General features: G+C 40.1%; 1 protein-coding gene across 1 annotated transcript in view; it reads left to right on the top strand.

The window, feature by feature from the left end:
• Positions 1 to 7946: 7946 nt before the first annotated feature.
• flrt2 (fibronectin leucine rich transmembrane protein 2) overlaps positions 7947 to 14865 on the top strand; it is an 89883-nt gene continuing 82964 nt past the window's right edge. Inside the window, exon 1 of the mRNA XM_007252949.3 lies at positions 7947 to 8142. The gene's annotated coding sequence lies outside the window, so the exon portion shown is untranslated. The remainder of the gene's footprint in view (positions 8143 to 14865) is intronic.

The following is a 14865-nucleotide window of genomic DNA, read 5'->3' as shown; positions in this document are numbered from 1 at the left end:
GCGTGGAGAGCACTCCACGCGCTGTCCCAGGGCTGGAGCTTTCACAGGTCGGGTCAGGAGACCACACTCAGCCTTGAAATGCCCGGCCTCCCCACAATAAAGGCATAGGCGAAGCCGGATTCGACGCTGTCGCTCCTCTGGAGTTAGCCGGGTTTTCTGGATATCCATGGGCTCTGGGGCAGGCAGCGCAGCTTTCTCCGGAGTGGGAGCGCGGGTCAGAGACACAGGAGTGTGTTGAGTGCGAGGACTGATCTTGGGTCGGCGCGAGAGAAGTTGATCCAACCGGATCGACAGTGAGATGAGCTGATCCAGGGTCAGTGAATCATCTCTGCAGGCTAATTCCCTCTGTACATCTGGGTTAAGTCCGCATCTAAACACGTTGATCAAAGCAGCGTTATTCCACCCACTACCAGCTGCAAGAGTGCGAAACTCCAGAGCGTAGGAAGCCACCGGCTTCTGACCTTGCTTTAGAGCCAGCAAAAGTTCTCCATTAGATTGTCCATACCGCGAATGATCAAAAACTGAGCGGAAAGTAGCTAAAAAGTCAGTGTAACTAGCCCCAGAAAGTTCTTCCCAAATAGCTGTAGCCCACTCGAGTGCCTTACCAGAAAGCCGTGAGATAACAAAACCGATCTTAGCTTTATCGGTTGTAGGCGGTGAATTACTGAAAAACACGGAGCATTGTAAAAGAAAACCGCTGCATTTTTCCGGATCCCCATCAAACAACTCCGGTTTAGAGACAGAAAATCCAGGCACAGAAGAGTTAGCGTTAGGCATACTGGGGGTAGCTAACGGGCTAGGGCTAGGCTCAGTTACGCCTCTGAGGTGAGCTAGCAGCTCAGCTAGTTGTTGCTGCTGCGTGGTTTGCTGGCGGGCTAGCTCCGAAACAGCTTGGGTCACACCAGCGAGCGTTTGCTGGTGCTGACCGAGTAGCCTCCCCTGGTTGGCTAAACCAGATCTAATAGCCTCAGTATCTGCTATCTGATCTTGTACGGCCGCGTATTCTGTCATGGTCAGAACAGAATAGCAGACAAGCGCAGATACTGATAAAAACAATAGATGTTTATTATAAGAATAAACAGATGTATTCAGGGTCGATACAGAAACAAGGGTGATCACCAGTAGACAGAGCAATGAAGACAAAACCATACCATAAACGAGAGACAGTCCAGAGTTCATACACAAGCAATCCAGTATCAGAGATAATCCAAGAGGCGGTGGTGAAAGCACAGTCCAGGTCATACACAAAACAATCCAATATCAAAGGCAGAGGCAAAAATCGGCGTCGGGAAACAAAAGGCAAGGTCATACACAAAGTAAACTGAGACAAGAGATAAGTAACGCTTTGTATGAGGATAACCTACAATACGCGGCGATGAAGTCTGTTTGGCGTGCACCATTATAGTGCCAGTAATCAGTATTCGGGGCTTCCTGGAGGAAGCAGGTGAGGTGTCACGTGATCAGGTGAGTGCGTGATGTCAGCGGGTGGTGCATTCTGGGTAGTGTAGTCTTTGTCCTGAGAACCTCTGTCAGAGCTGGGTGTGGGAGAAACAGAGGAGCTAACAGCACCAGATGTGACAGTAGTAACCTGACTTCTGCACAACACAACTGCTGGTCTCAACCCAATTGATAAAGCAAGAAATTCCACTAATTAACCCTGATAAGGAACACCTGAAAAACATTTTAGGTGAAGCTCATTGAGAGAATGCCAAGAGTGTGCAAAGCAGTAATCAGAGCAAAGGGTGGCTATTTTAAAGAAACTAGAATATAATATATTTATTTTTTGTTATTTCATCTTTTTTTCTTAAGTACAAAACCCCACATGTGTTCATTCATAGTTTCAGTGACAATCTACAATGTAAATAGTCATGAAAATAAAGAAAACCCACTGAATGAGAAGGTGTGTCCACACATTTGGCCTGTACTGTAGGTGACACTTCAGGCACTGTAGAGATGTTTGGGTTAAATCTACAGTAGCTCAGAAAAAAGAGCAAAAGCTCATTTTGAGTCAATTAGCACCGTCAGAGGCAAATAAGGAAGGAATAGCAGTTGAACTGACGAGCAGACTGTAGTGTTTACGTATGCAAATGCAGTAAAATAGTGGCTGTGTGGGTAAACAAGTGCGTGATGAGAGTTCCTGTGGGAGCCGTATCAAACGCCACACAGCTGGATAATTAAACACCATTTATTTAACAAGGCCGGCCCTTTAAAGCGGCTCTCAAAACACTCCAGCACTACTTCACTTCCCACCATACAAACACACTCTGCTGAATGTATGCATTGTTGCAAGTTGTGAAAGCCAATTAGTAGGCATTATGTAATCGCTGTAGCGATAACCACAAACTAACTACCAAACAATCTGTGTTTTCTCAACTGCAAAACATGATCTTTCACAACTGCAGAACCCCAGACTCTCACTACATTTAACAGAATATATTTTTTATTCATATTTAACTACTTAGTTACTAAAGCACTGCTTTAAAATGAACAAAAATGTGTCTGTATTTACTGTATGAGAGTTTCACTCTCTTTTGTCTCAACCACAGCTGAAACAGCAATTCTGATTGGTTCTGCCTCCAGGATTGACTCTCAACTATGCCATTCCACACTGAAACAGAGATTCTGATTGGTTCTCCTTTAAATTTGACTCTCTCTTGTGCCATTCATAGCTAAACAGGGATTCTGGTTGCGCCCCTTGATTTGACTCTTAGTTGTCCCAGCTGCAACAGTAGTTCTGAGTCCTCTGGGATTGACTCTCAGTTACCAAACCCCACTAAAACAGAGATTATAATTGGTTCTGCCTCTAAGTTTGACTTTTAGTTTCCCTTTCACAGCTGAAACAGAGATTCCAATTGGTTCTGCCTCTAAAAACACTGAAAAAACACTGAAAAAAATCTGTTTGGTTCTGCCTTTAAATTTGACTCTCTCTTGTGACATCCACAGCTGACACAGGAATTATGATTGGTTCTGCCTCTTGGTTTGACTCTTAGTTGTCCCAACCACAGCTAAAACAGAGATTCTGATTGGTTCTGTCGCTAAGATGGATTCTTAGTTGTGCCACCCCACTGAAACTGAGATTCTGATTTGTTCTGCCTCTGAGTTTGACTCTCAATTATCCATCTCAATTAAACTGCTTCAATTAAAACAATGTTTTTGTTGGGTGAACAATATTGTTTAACCAGCAAGAAAACAAGCAAACAAATAAATAAACAAATAAATTTGGGTGAAAATTAAAACAAAACAGCTCTCAAAAAGCGAAGAGCTATGTATTACACAAATCCTGTAGATACTCATATTATCTAGGTTCTATAGCTTCAACTGACTCTGCAGTTGTAGTTAGCTTCTTGTGTTGATAGGAAAGCCAAGAAAAAGACTGAAAAGTCTGGGAATAAATCATAAATCAGAAGGCCGTATTTCTTTCCCTGCGCTGTACACGGTGTGTAAATCCCTCCCTGTGCTAAAAGCCATGCTAACTCCAGCCTGTGGATCAGAAAGTAACAAGGCGGAGCATTTTGCACATTCATTTAGCAAAGTTTTATCGGCTTCCAGCATAGCAACATAAATTCCGTGTTGCCAAAGAGTATAAAAGCTGATAGGGCCATGGGGAAGAAGAGTTACAGCCTTTTGCTAACCTGCTAATACGCTAAAAAATAAGAGCCAATTTTATACTGGAGCACTGAGGTGAGTGTGTCTGAATACTGATGAGCATGAACAGCTTCTCTTAACATAGAAACACAGAGGTCAGTCATGAAATTCAGAAATATCAGACTGAAACCTGTTTAGAAACACACTAGCATGCAGAAATGTTTATAGAGTAATATCTACTGTACATAAATGAGCATTTACTCTTAGAATAAGTAAAATATCTTATTCTAGTGTGTATGAGTGTTTGTTGAAGGAGTTTTCGGTCCAGTGTCTCCTATTCTAGTGTGCAGGCGTCTTTAATGAGGGTGTTCATGGTCTAATATCTCCTAATGTAGTGTATATGAGTGTTTATTGAAGGTGTTCATAGACCAATCATTCCTGTTCTAGTGTATAGGAGTGTTTATTGAGGTTGTTCAAGGACTAGCATTTCCCCTTCTAATAAATAGGAGTGTTTTTGAGCTTGTTTATAGAATAATATCTCTTATTCTTGTGTATTTGAGTGTTTATTAAAGGTGTTCATAGACCAATCATTCCTGTTCTAGTGTATAGGAGTGTTTATTGAGGTTGTTCAAGGACTAGCATTTCCCCTTCTAATAAATAGGAGTGTTTTTGAGCTTGTTTATAGAATAATATCTCTTATTCTTGTGTATTTGAGTGTTTATTAAAGGTGTTCATGGACCAATCATTCCTGTTCTAGTGTATAGGAGTGTTTATTGAGGTTGTTCAAAGACTAGCATTTCCCCTTCTAATAAATAGGAGTGTTTTTGAGCTTGTTTATAGAATAATATCTCTTATTCTTGTGTATTTGAGTGTTTATGAAAGGTGTTCATGGACCAATCATTCCTGTTCTAGTGTATAGGAGTGTTTATTGAGGTTGTTCAAAGACTAGCATTTCCCCTTCTAATAAATAGGAGTGTTTTTGAGCTTGTTTATAGAATAATATCTCCTATTCTAGTGTAAATGTGTGTTTTTGAGGTAGTTTATAGGGTGATATCTCTAATTCTCGTTTCTATTAGTGTTTATTTGAGGTTTTGATAGTGTATTATCTCCTATTCTAGTGTATATGAGTGTTTATTTGAGGTTTACATTGTGTGATATATGAGTGTTTATTAAGGGTGTTCCTTGACCAATATCTCCTGTTCTAGTGTATAGGAGTGTTTTGAGGTAGTTTATAGGGTTATATCTCTTATTTTAGTGTATACAAATGTTTATTTGAGGTTCTCATGGTGTGACAGCTTGTATTTGAGTGTATATAAGTGTTTATTAAGGGTGTTCATTGACCAATATCTCCTGTTCTAGTGTATATGAGTGTTTTGAGGTAGTTTATAGGGCAATATCTCTTATTCTAGTGTATATGAGTGTTTTTATTTAGGTTTTCATTATGTGATATCTCCTATTTTAGTGTATATGAGTGTTTATTGAGGGTGTTCATGGACTTATAACTCCTGTTCTAGTGTATAAGCGTTTATTGAGGTTGTTCATGGACTACAATCACCTCTTTTAATAAATAGGAGTGTTTTTGAGGTCGTTTATATGGTGATATCTCTTATTTTACTGTATATGAGTGTTTATTTGAGATTTTCATGGTCTAATATCTCCTATTTTAGTGTATAGGGGGTTTACTGACGTAGTTTATGGTCTAATATCTCCTACAATGGACAATGAAAAAAAAAAACACAGTACACTGCTCACCCACTTAAATAAACTGTAATTATTTTCTATTCTTTTTTTCTATGTTATTTATAGGCTGGGGTAAACCAGCAATACACCATCATACACAGAGACGTACCCTAAAAGCAGGTTGAAAAGTATAGTGAACCTAACCAAGCACTGTATCTGTCCAGTTTGATTAATTATGTGCTACATTTGCTTGTTTAACCTCCCAACAGTAGCGGTGAAAGTATACGACTGTGGGCGGAGTCTGAACAGATCATTTAAATGACTGACACTTTTGTCTTAAGTTATCCAGTTAACTCTAATCTCCTGCTTGTGAAAGGCGGCAGTGGTGTGTATCTCGTAATGCTGACACAGCTGTGTGTGTGTGAGTGTGTGTGTGTGAGTGTGTGTGTAGCCCAGAGCTGTAATGTGGTGTTCTCAGAGCTCCGGCAGCCGCAGGCCCTGCTGAACCCTGAACCCCCATAATTCCCAGCTTTGTTGTTTGGGCCACGACCCTGCGACCTCCCGCGGCTTCTCTCTTCCTGCTCCCAGAATTCCTGCAGGCGGCTGAAACCGGACTCCACCCGAGTGAGCTCATCACCACGAGTAGAGTTACAGAGAGAGAGGGAGAGAGGAATGCAAGAAAGAAAGAGAGGGAGAGAGTGAAGCACATGAAAAGAAAAATGAGAGAAACGAAGAGGGATTACAGAGAAGACAAGTGATATTGAAACAGAGATGCACTTTCTCCATCAATGTAAAATAAATGCACACATTTTATTATGCAAATGTAAACAGCTGATTCCTACTGTTAAAACGCTACTGACCCATAACACACTCTGCACTGTTGAGCAACTGCCCTGTAACACACTCCACACTGTCACACCACTGACCCGTAACACACTCCACACTGCCACACCACTGATCCGTAACACACTCTGCACTGTTACACCACTGCCCTGCCACACCGCTGACCCCCAACACACTCCACACTGTTCCACCACTGCCCTGTAACACCACTGACCCCTAACACAGTCCACACTGTTGAACCACTAACCCATAACACACTCTGCACTGTTATACCACTGACCCATAACACACTCTGCACTGTTACACCACTGACCCATAACACACTCTGCACTGTTACACCACTGACCTGTAACACCACTGACCCGTAACAAATTCACACTGTAACGCTCCTGACTTGATCACTTAAGTAAACTGACTCCACACTGTTATGCCACTTGGCTGTAACACACTCCACAATGGTGAACACACTCTGCACTGTTGAGAAACTGCCCTGTAACACATTCCATACTGTCACACCACTGACCCGTAACACACTCCACACTGTTGCACCACTAACCCATAACACACTCTGCACTGTTACACCACTGACCCATAACACACTCTGCACTGTTACACCACTGACCCATAACACACTCTGCACTGTTACACCACTGACCCATAACACACTCTGCACTGTTACACCACTGACCCATAACACACTCTGCACTGTTACACCACTGACCCATAACACACTCTGCACTGTTACACCACTGACCCATAACACACTCTGCACTGTTACACCACTGACCCATAACACACTCTGCACTGTTACATCACTGACCCATAACACACTCTGCACTGTTACACCACTGACCTGTAACACCACTGACCCGTAACAAATTCACACTGTAACGCTCCTGACTTGATCACTTAAGTAAACTGACTCCACACTGTTATGCCACTTGGCTGTAACACACTCCACAATGGTGAACTACTGACCCGTAACACACTCTGCACTGTCACACCACTGACCCGTAACACACTCCACTCTGTTACACTGCTGACCATACACACCCCACACTCTACACTGATACACACCCAGCAACACTATAGCAGGGACAGTGTCCTGATAGAGTGATTCACAAAAATGATGGCTGGTCTTGGTGTTCTGAACTTAACACTTCTGGAGCATCTGCACATTTGTAGCAGTGTAAAGAGGCTGTGATGGACGATGTGTGTGTGTGTGTGTGTGTGTGTGATGACTCTAATGGTCTTGATGTGGTAGATGGTAGATGTCCTGTAGTGAAGTGAAAGCTGATCCTGGGATTGGAGAGGCTTCATGTCCTCAGCAGGACAGATTTCAGTTTTTAAATTAGACTATGGTGTAGCTGGTAAGGCTGGCTCTCAACAGTGCACCTATAGAAATTGCTGAGAATTCATTCAAGCATTAAAAACTAACAGAAAACTCTCTCTCTCTGTGTTTCTCTGTCTCTCTCTCTCTTTCTCTCTCTCTTTTTCTCTCTCAGCTAACTTGGTTACACACACAATGCCTTCAACTTTGATTGTGTTTATATACATAAACACTAAACAGTCTTCTAGACAATTTGATGGCTGTTCTTTTCTTATTCTACTATTTAGATTAATAGAGATATGTATAGAAAAAGACATGCAGAAAGAGAGAGAAAGAGAGACAGTGTATATATGTGTGTGTGAGAGAGAGAGAAAGAGAGAGAGAGAGAGAGAGAGAGAACCTAAGCCAGGGAGATAAGCTGCAGAGGGAGTTTGGTGGAGTTTGCCGGTGAGGTTTTGTTACAGAGAGAAACACGCCGGCTCGCACCGCTGCTGCTGCTCACTTCTTCTGTTTTGTAACTTCAGTGTTTAGGGTTGATTTGCTTCGTTCCATCTGGGAATCGCTGTGCTGTGTGTGTATGTGAGTGTGTGCAGATGTGGGTGTGTGTGTGTGTGTGGGTGTGAGTGAGTAAGTGAGTGTGTGTGTTTGTGACTCCAGGAAGGAGGATCTCATTGTGACCCACTTTGACCCTGACGCCTATAGAGGTAAGTGTCACTGACAGCATGTAGAGAGAGAGAGAGAGAGAGAGAGAGAGAGAGTGTGTGTGTAAGAGAGAGAGAGAGAGAGAGTGTGTGTGTGTGTGAGAGAGAGAGAGAGAGAGAGAGAGAGATGTTGAGATGTGTGTGAGACAGAAAGTGGAAAGGCTGGAAAAGAAACACATAAGAGAGAGAGAGGGAGAGAGAGAGAGAGAGAGACGAAAAATATAACAAAACACAGAGTAAAACATCAAAGAGAGAGAAAAAAAGTGTTAAAAAATAAATAAAATGAGAAGAGAGTGGGAGGGGGGGGGGAGAAAAGAAGGAATAAAGAGAGAAAACTAGGAGAAAAGAGATGGGAAAGTGAGATGGAGATAAGGGGATGAATGATGCAATAAGGGCCATCAGTGCAATATCAATTTATATCTGTTTTGGGAGTGTGCTGTGTGTTCTGCTGTTTGTGTATTCAACTGCATTCAAGATTCAATTCAAAGAGTTTATTGTCATATGTACAGTACAGAAACGGGTTTCAGTGTACAATGAAATTCTTTCTTTGCTCTTCGCCAAGAATGCCAAATAGAAGATAGAACTTTCTGCATGTGTGTGTGTGTATCTCTGAAGGAAGGTAATCACGTAATCAATGCAGATGATAAGTTTTCTGGATGAAAGTTGTGGAGCTGCTGATTAATTCACTGGCATCGGAGGCTGAAAGTGATGACAGGCTTTTAAAAGTTTAACAGACTCGGGTACGGTTGGATATACTTTTATGAATTATTAATGTCTTTTTTTCCAGAACACTGACTGTTGTACACTGTATCACTTTCTAACGCTCCACATTTGATTCAGTGCTGTAAAAGCATGTGTGCGTGCACAAGTCTTTATGTGTGTGTGTGTGTGTGCCTGCACCCCTGCGGTAACACTATAGTAAAGTTGAGATCTTGCATAAACAGTCCACTTAGTCTGTGTGTGTGTGTGTGCGTGTGTGTGTGCGTGTGTGTGAATGCGATATGCCTGTGGCTTTAAACGCACACGGTCTGGAGATGCACATGGAAAAACCATTAGCTTCTTATTTGATCCAGAAATGCTCCAATTTTCCTTCATATTGCGCCGTTAATAAGCACACAGCTGCGTTACACGGTGTGTTAAACACAGCACTGTACATTCTGCAGAGCCGCGCAGTACAGCCTGCCACTACACCACTTACACTTACATTTACAGAAAAGATATGTTTAATAGAGTATCACCAACGAGAAAACCTGATTTTACAAACAACCAAGTGCATATTACAGCATCACTACCTCAGCTTTCATCATCCAGCCCTGTGTGATACAACAGAATAGAACAGACATCAGAATAGAAGAGTGAATCATATGAAAAGTAAAATAAAATAGAATAAAATTACAAAATCTGTAAAAGAAAATGTACAAAATAGGATAAAGGCAAACATAATAGAATAGAATAGAATAAAATACAATATAATATAATAGACACCTGGATACAGTGTAAACAGTGTAAAACATACATAATAAAATAGAACAAAATGGCACATAATAGAATATCATAGAACATATATAAAAATAGCACAGCGTATGATATGTAAAATAGAAAAAAAAACAGTGTGGAATGTACAAAATAAGACAAACAAAACAGGTTACAGCATGGAACACAACTTACAAATAATAGAATAGAATAACACTGAACAGAGTACAAAGAGTACAAAGTGTAATAATAGAGTATAGTTAAGTATAACAGAAGAAATAGAAACAAACAGGATCATAAATAGAATAAAACACTGGGATTAGAATTATAAAACAACAGAAAAAAACAGTGTAGAAAAATAACAGAATACTATCAAAACAGAATAAAAGAACAGACAGCAGCATAGAACTGGGAAAACAATAAAATAGAACAAAACAGAAAATAATAGAAAAAATGATCAGTAACTTTAAGAACTTAAGCAACTTTAAAACACTAAATACAAACAAAATGTATTATACTCAGCAGCACTGACAGTAACTACAATATATATAAGAAGAACTATAAAATATAAATAACAATAATGCAGAAAATAGAGTAAGAGAGAAATGATATCATTCATATAACAGTATAATAGAATAAATACTTATAAACTGCTAAAACAAAAACTTCTGGATTCTGATCTAAATTGTGGAGAAACGCATTCAACATTAAAAACAGCAGCTCACCAAAAACTCCAGATACACATACTGATCTGACTGATGTATACATGCAACTCACACATACACACACACCACTCAATACAATCAGTTAAAAGAGTCTCACATACACATACATACACACACACACACACACACGGATAGAAGGAAGTATGGATGGTTGGATCAGTGAGGAGATGTTAAGCTCTAAACAGTTATAATTTTTTTATTTATTTATGCAGATAAAGAACGCACAACTAGCCATCAAATTAGATTACTAAACAATTCTGTCGATTCAATTCAATTCAATTCACTAACTTTAATACACTTTTTTGCAGATATTTTAGCAAAACTACAAGTCAGGAATTTCAGAAATAACTACAGCACTACAGCGTGATTATAGTTACAGTGGATTACACATATTTCAGCTAAGCATTTTAGAAAATGAAATTGTGTAAATGAAGTAAAAAGAGTGAGAGACAGAAAGAAAAAGACAGAGGAAGAGAAATAGAGAGAGAAATATAGAGAGGAAGAGAAAGAGAGAGCTGATGAATCAGCCGCTGTGTGTGTGTGTGTGTGTGTGTGTGTGTGTGTGTGTGTATTATACTCAGCCGTAGGCTGCAGCTGAGTTATGCAGAGAGCGAGAGCGGGGTCAGAAATCCAGAACCCAGAGCTCCAGGCTTTTCCACGCCGTCCAAAACATCACCCAAACATCTCGCTGACTGACCCTCACACCGACCACTGCAGCTCCAAGCGCCCAGCGCTCCCACAAGAGCAGGAAAACAAACACTGGGACAACGGGGTAATGTAATTATAGCTAAAACAGAGGGTGGGGGCATTAATGCAATTAAGCCTGCTATGCCTGCCCCTGACTACCCATCAATCACTGCGGCGGCCCGGCGGCGTACGCTCCACTCTGCAGCGATGAAGCATCGCAGCTATATGTAGACTGAAATCTTTCATAATCAGCTCATCATTCTAATCGCAAAATATTACAGTTATCTCCAAAGATAATCATCATGCTGCAGTTTTATATAAATCATTTCTGGCCCGTGATTTCACTGAAACATGAGGAGAAAGTGCAGATTGTAGATATTAGTGTGTACACAGCTAACAAATCTTGGTCAGAAAAACGTTTTCTGAAGTTCTGAAGTTTTCTGGATGTTCTTAAAACTTTTTTTTCTAAGAAGTTTTTTTTTACATTCTGGTAATGTCCCATGTTTTTTGTGTGTCAATGTTTACATTTTTAATTTTAGGAATTTTACTTTTAACGTTTTCATAATGTTAGCCTTCGTCTAGCTGAGAATATTATGTGAAAAAAGGTCCTAATAACATTGCGATGCAAATCATTTTAATGTCACATTTTTAACAAACATTCTTTAAAGTTACAGGCTAACTAACCCTTCTGGAACCTTTTCAAAACGTTGCTAAACGTTCTTATAACGTTCTCTGTTAGCTGTGTATAAGCAGAAGATTAAGTATGTTATAATCCATATGAGAATCTTAATCATATTATTTGATAACGATCTAATCAGATCTCTGTATGTGTATACATTATTCGCTACACAGTTTCAATAATGTTGTTATTTGGGTGCCTATAATGTGTGTATGTGTATTATGAGTACTCTCCTGTGGATGCTAAACAACTGTGGTTAACACAAGACCACAGAGTCTCTACATTACAGCCTGCACAAGGTGCATCACAATGTTCATTGCTATCTTACACCCCACAAACAGTCTATTTTCAAGCTTTGTCATTTAAATAGCAACGGTGCTTGTGAATATATCTATGCTGATGGGTGTGGTGGTCCGAAAATGAGAGGTGTGTTCAGGTAAATTTCTACTGTGTGGCAATTTTGGCCATGGAAAACACAGGTGCACCACTAACTGAACACAACCTAGACAGATATCAACTGTCAGACGAGCATTGCTATCTTGGCAGTGCATTGTGCGTGAACAGGCACGTAGCCAAACATGTGCATACACCCCCCACTTGTAACACACACATGGACAAGCAGCAGTTTACAAACCCACCCATACATCAACAATAAACAGAGTGAATGAGTATGAACAAGCAGGTCAGTTTTCTCTGCTCTGTGCCCCTGAAATAGCAATCCACCAAAGTCAATAGGAAGTGAAACGCTGATTGGTTTATTGCATGTCACACCCATAATTATTTTTTTTTAAGTAATACATACTATTTGTGCACTTCAAGCTGTGCAAGGCATACTTTAAAAAGACACACTGAAACGCCCTAAAACAAGCTGCACGGTTGACAATTTGGCTATAGATCACTAACATAGAGCCCAAAGTATAGTTTAGGCCTTTATTTGATTTCTTAACTTAATAAGTGTGTTGCAATAAAACAAAATTTAAAATTAAAGTATACATACAGTCAACATTTAGGCCTCTATGTAGTGAGGTGGTCTTTTTTATTTATGCTTTGGTGTTGAGAGACCAGGTCAGGTTCTCCGCAATGTGCACACCAAGGACCTTTAAGAGTTCCATAGCAGAGACATTGATGTTTAGTGGGGGGGTTATTACCTCATACTCTCAAAGTCTCCAAGTCAACAACTCTCTCTTTGGTTGTATTCACATTTAGATATAGGTTATTGGTTCTGCACCAGTTTCTCAGCTGCTGCTCCTCCTCTTTATATACTGACTCATCAGTCTTGCTAATGAGACCCAGCACTGTCATGTCATCAGTGAACTTGGTGATGTGGTTTAAGTTTTGGGCTGTACTTTGTGGTAAAGTCATTAGTCAGCAGAATGAACATCAGTGGACTGAACACCGAGGACTGGTTTTTGATGTGTCTCTTAAAGATAAACCTTTATGATGATTGATGGGTGTAAGAGCAATGGAATAATATTCATTGGGAGATGACACTGGAACTTCTTCAGCACAGGGATGGTGTCTCTTCAGGTAGGCTGTGGTGGTTTTGAGGTATAATTTGGGTCATTTTAAGAAGTAGTTCTTGATGGCTTGACATTTGCAGCCATCAATTGCTGGTACAGTTTATTGTGAAAGTCATTATTCTGTCCACCATGTAATATTGATAATGGCACTGGTGACAATGCAACAACACTTATGCATAATAAGCCCACCCCCATGCTTCACTGTTGGCAAGGTGTTATTTTTGTGTAAAATGCAGCACTTTTTTGTCTCTGGTCAAAGAGTTCTAATATCAGTAGAACAACTATATAAGCTGTGTGGGTGTGTGTGTGTTTATTTATCTGTTAGCAATTGATGCCACTGAAAGTTGCTTTCATTTATGTTGACAAACGATGAAAGACAACCATATTTACTTTACTTGTGTTGGACACACATAGTAGTGAAGAGACAAGGACTAGTTATGAATTGAATGCAACGTGATGACAATCTGTGTGAGCTCCACTTTAAATTCTGTGACAATCAATGCAGGAAAGTGCAACAACATTGTTATCAGAATCGCCTTCAAGGTGGCCTCTCCCATTAGTTACTGGCAGTAGCCAGTACATTTCTGGTGTATTGCTACCTTGGCAGTGGAAAACACAAGTGCGCCTCTGACTGAAAACAACCTGGAAAGTTTTAAACCGTCAGGTAGCTGTCCATGTCCAGGTAGCTGCGTTCTAAAATAGCAATCTGCCAAAGTCAGGCACAAGAGGCACTTTGCACTTTATATTGCACTTTGCACATTTTGAGCCACACAAGGTGTACTTTTCCTGTTGTTACCATAGCAAAGACATAATGAAAAGCCCTAAATAAAGCTGCACGGGTGACGGCTCACCTACTTCTAAAATAAGGCTCAGTAGGGACTCATATTTGGATGTATAGTTTAGGCCTTTAATTAATTCCTTAACTTAATAATTACGTTAATGATCAGGTCTCTATATAGTGAGGTGGTCTTGTTTCTTCACACTTTGGTGTTGAGGGACCAGCTGAGGTTCTCTGCAGTGTGAACACCAAGGATCTTTAAGATTAGCATAGAAGAGACATTAATGTTAGCAGGGTTGGTCACCTCATTCTCCCCTGAAGCCAACAACCATCTCCTTGGTTTTATCCAAATATAAGGTTCAGAGGTTTAGAGATAGGTTGTTGGTTCTGCACCAGTTTTGATAACAACACTGTTTTTGGAATCCCCCTCAAGGAGGCCCCTCCCACTAGTTACTGACAATAACCAGCCATCCGGCTTCATCATTCCTGCAGCCGTCAAAATATGGAGTCATATAAAGAAAAAGTGGAGTCATTTAACAGGAAGCCAGAAAAGAAAGGAGAGAAAGAAACAGAAAAAAAATACAAGACAGCAGTAAATTATCCTTTACAGTGGATAAATTAGGTCTGCATTTCTTAATCAAATGGTGTAATTTAGCTGCTGGTAGGCTAGCAGTTAGTAACCTGCTTGTATTTAATGACATAACATTTCAATAGCCTAAGGTTCTTAATTTTAGTTTTAACAGAGGTTGCATAGCTTTTCTGCTATACTAGCAATTCTACTGTGATCTATGTTCAGTATATGCAACATAACGTAAGTAGTATTGATATAAAGTGTGGATGAACTTAAACTATGCATTTATACTA

Source organism: Astyanax mexicanus, chromosome 1, assembly GCF_023375975.1.
Source record: "Astyanax mexicanus isolate ESR-SI-001 chromosome 1, AstMex3_surface, whole genome shotgun sequence".
NCBI lineage: Eukaryota > Metazoa > Chordata > Actinopteri > Characiformes > Acestrorhamphidae > Astyanax > Astyanax mexicanus.
Note: the sequence above shows the minus strand (reverse complement) of the source record. Positions and strands in the feature narration are given on the sequence as shown.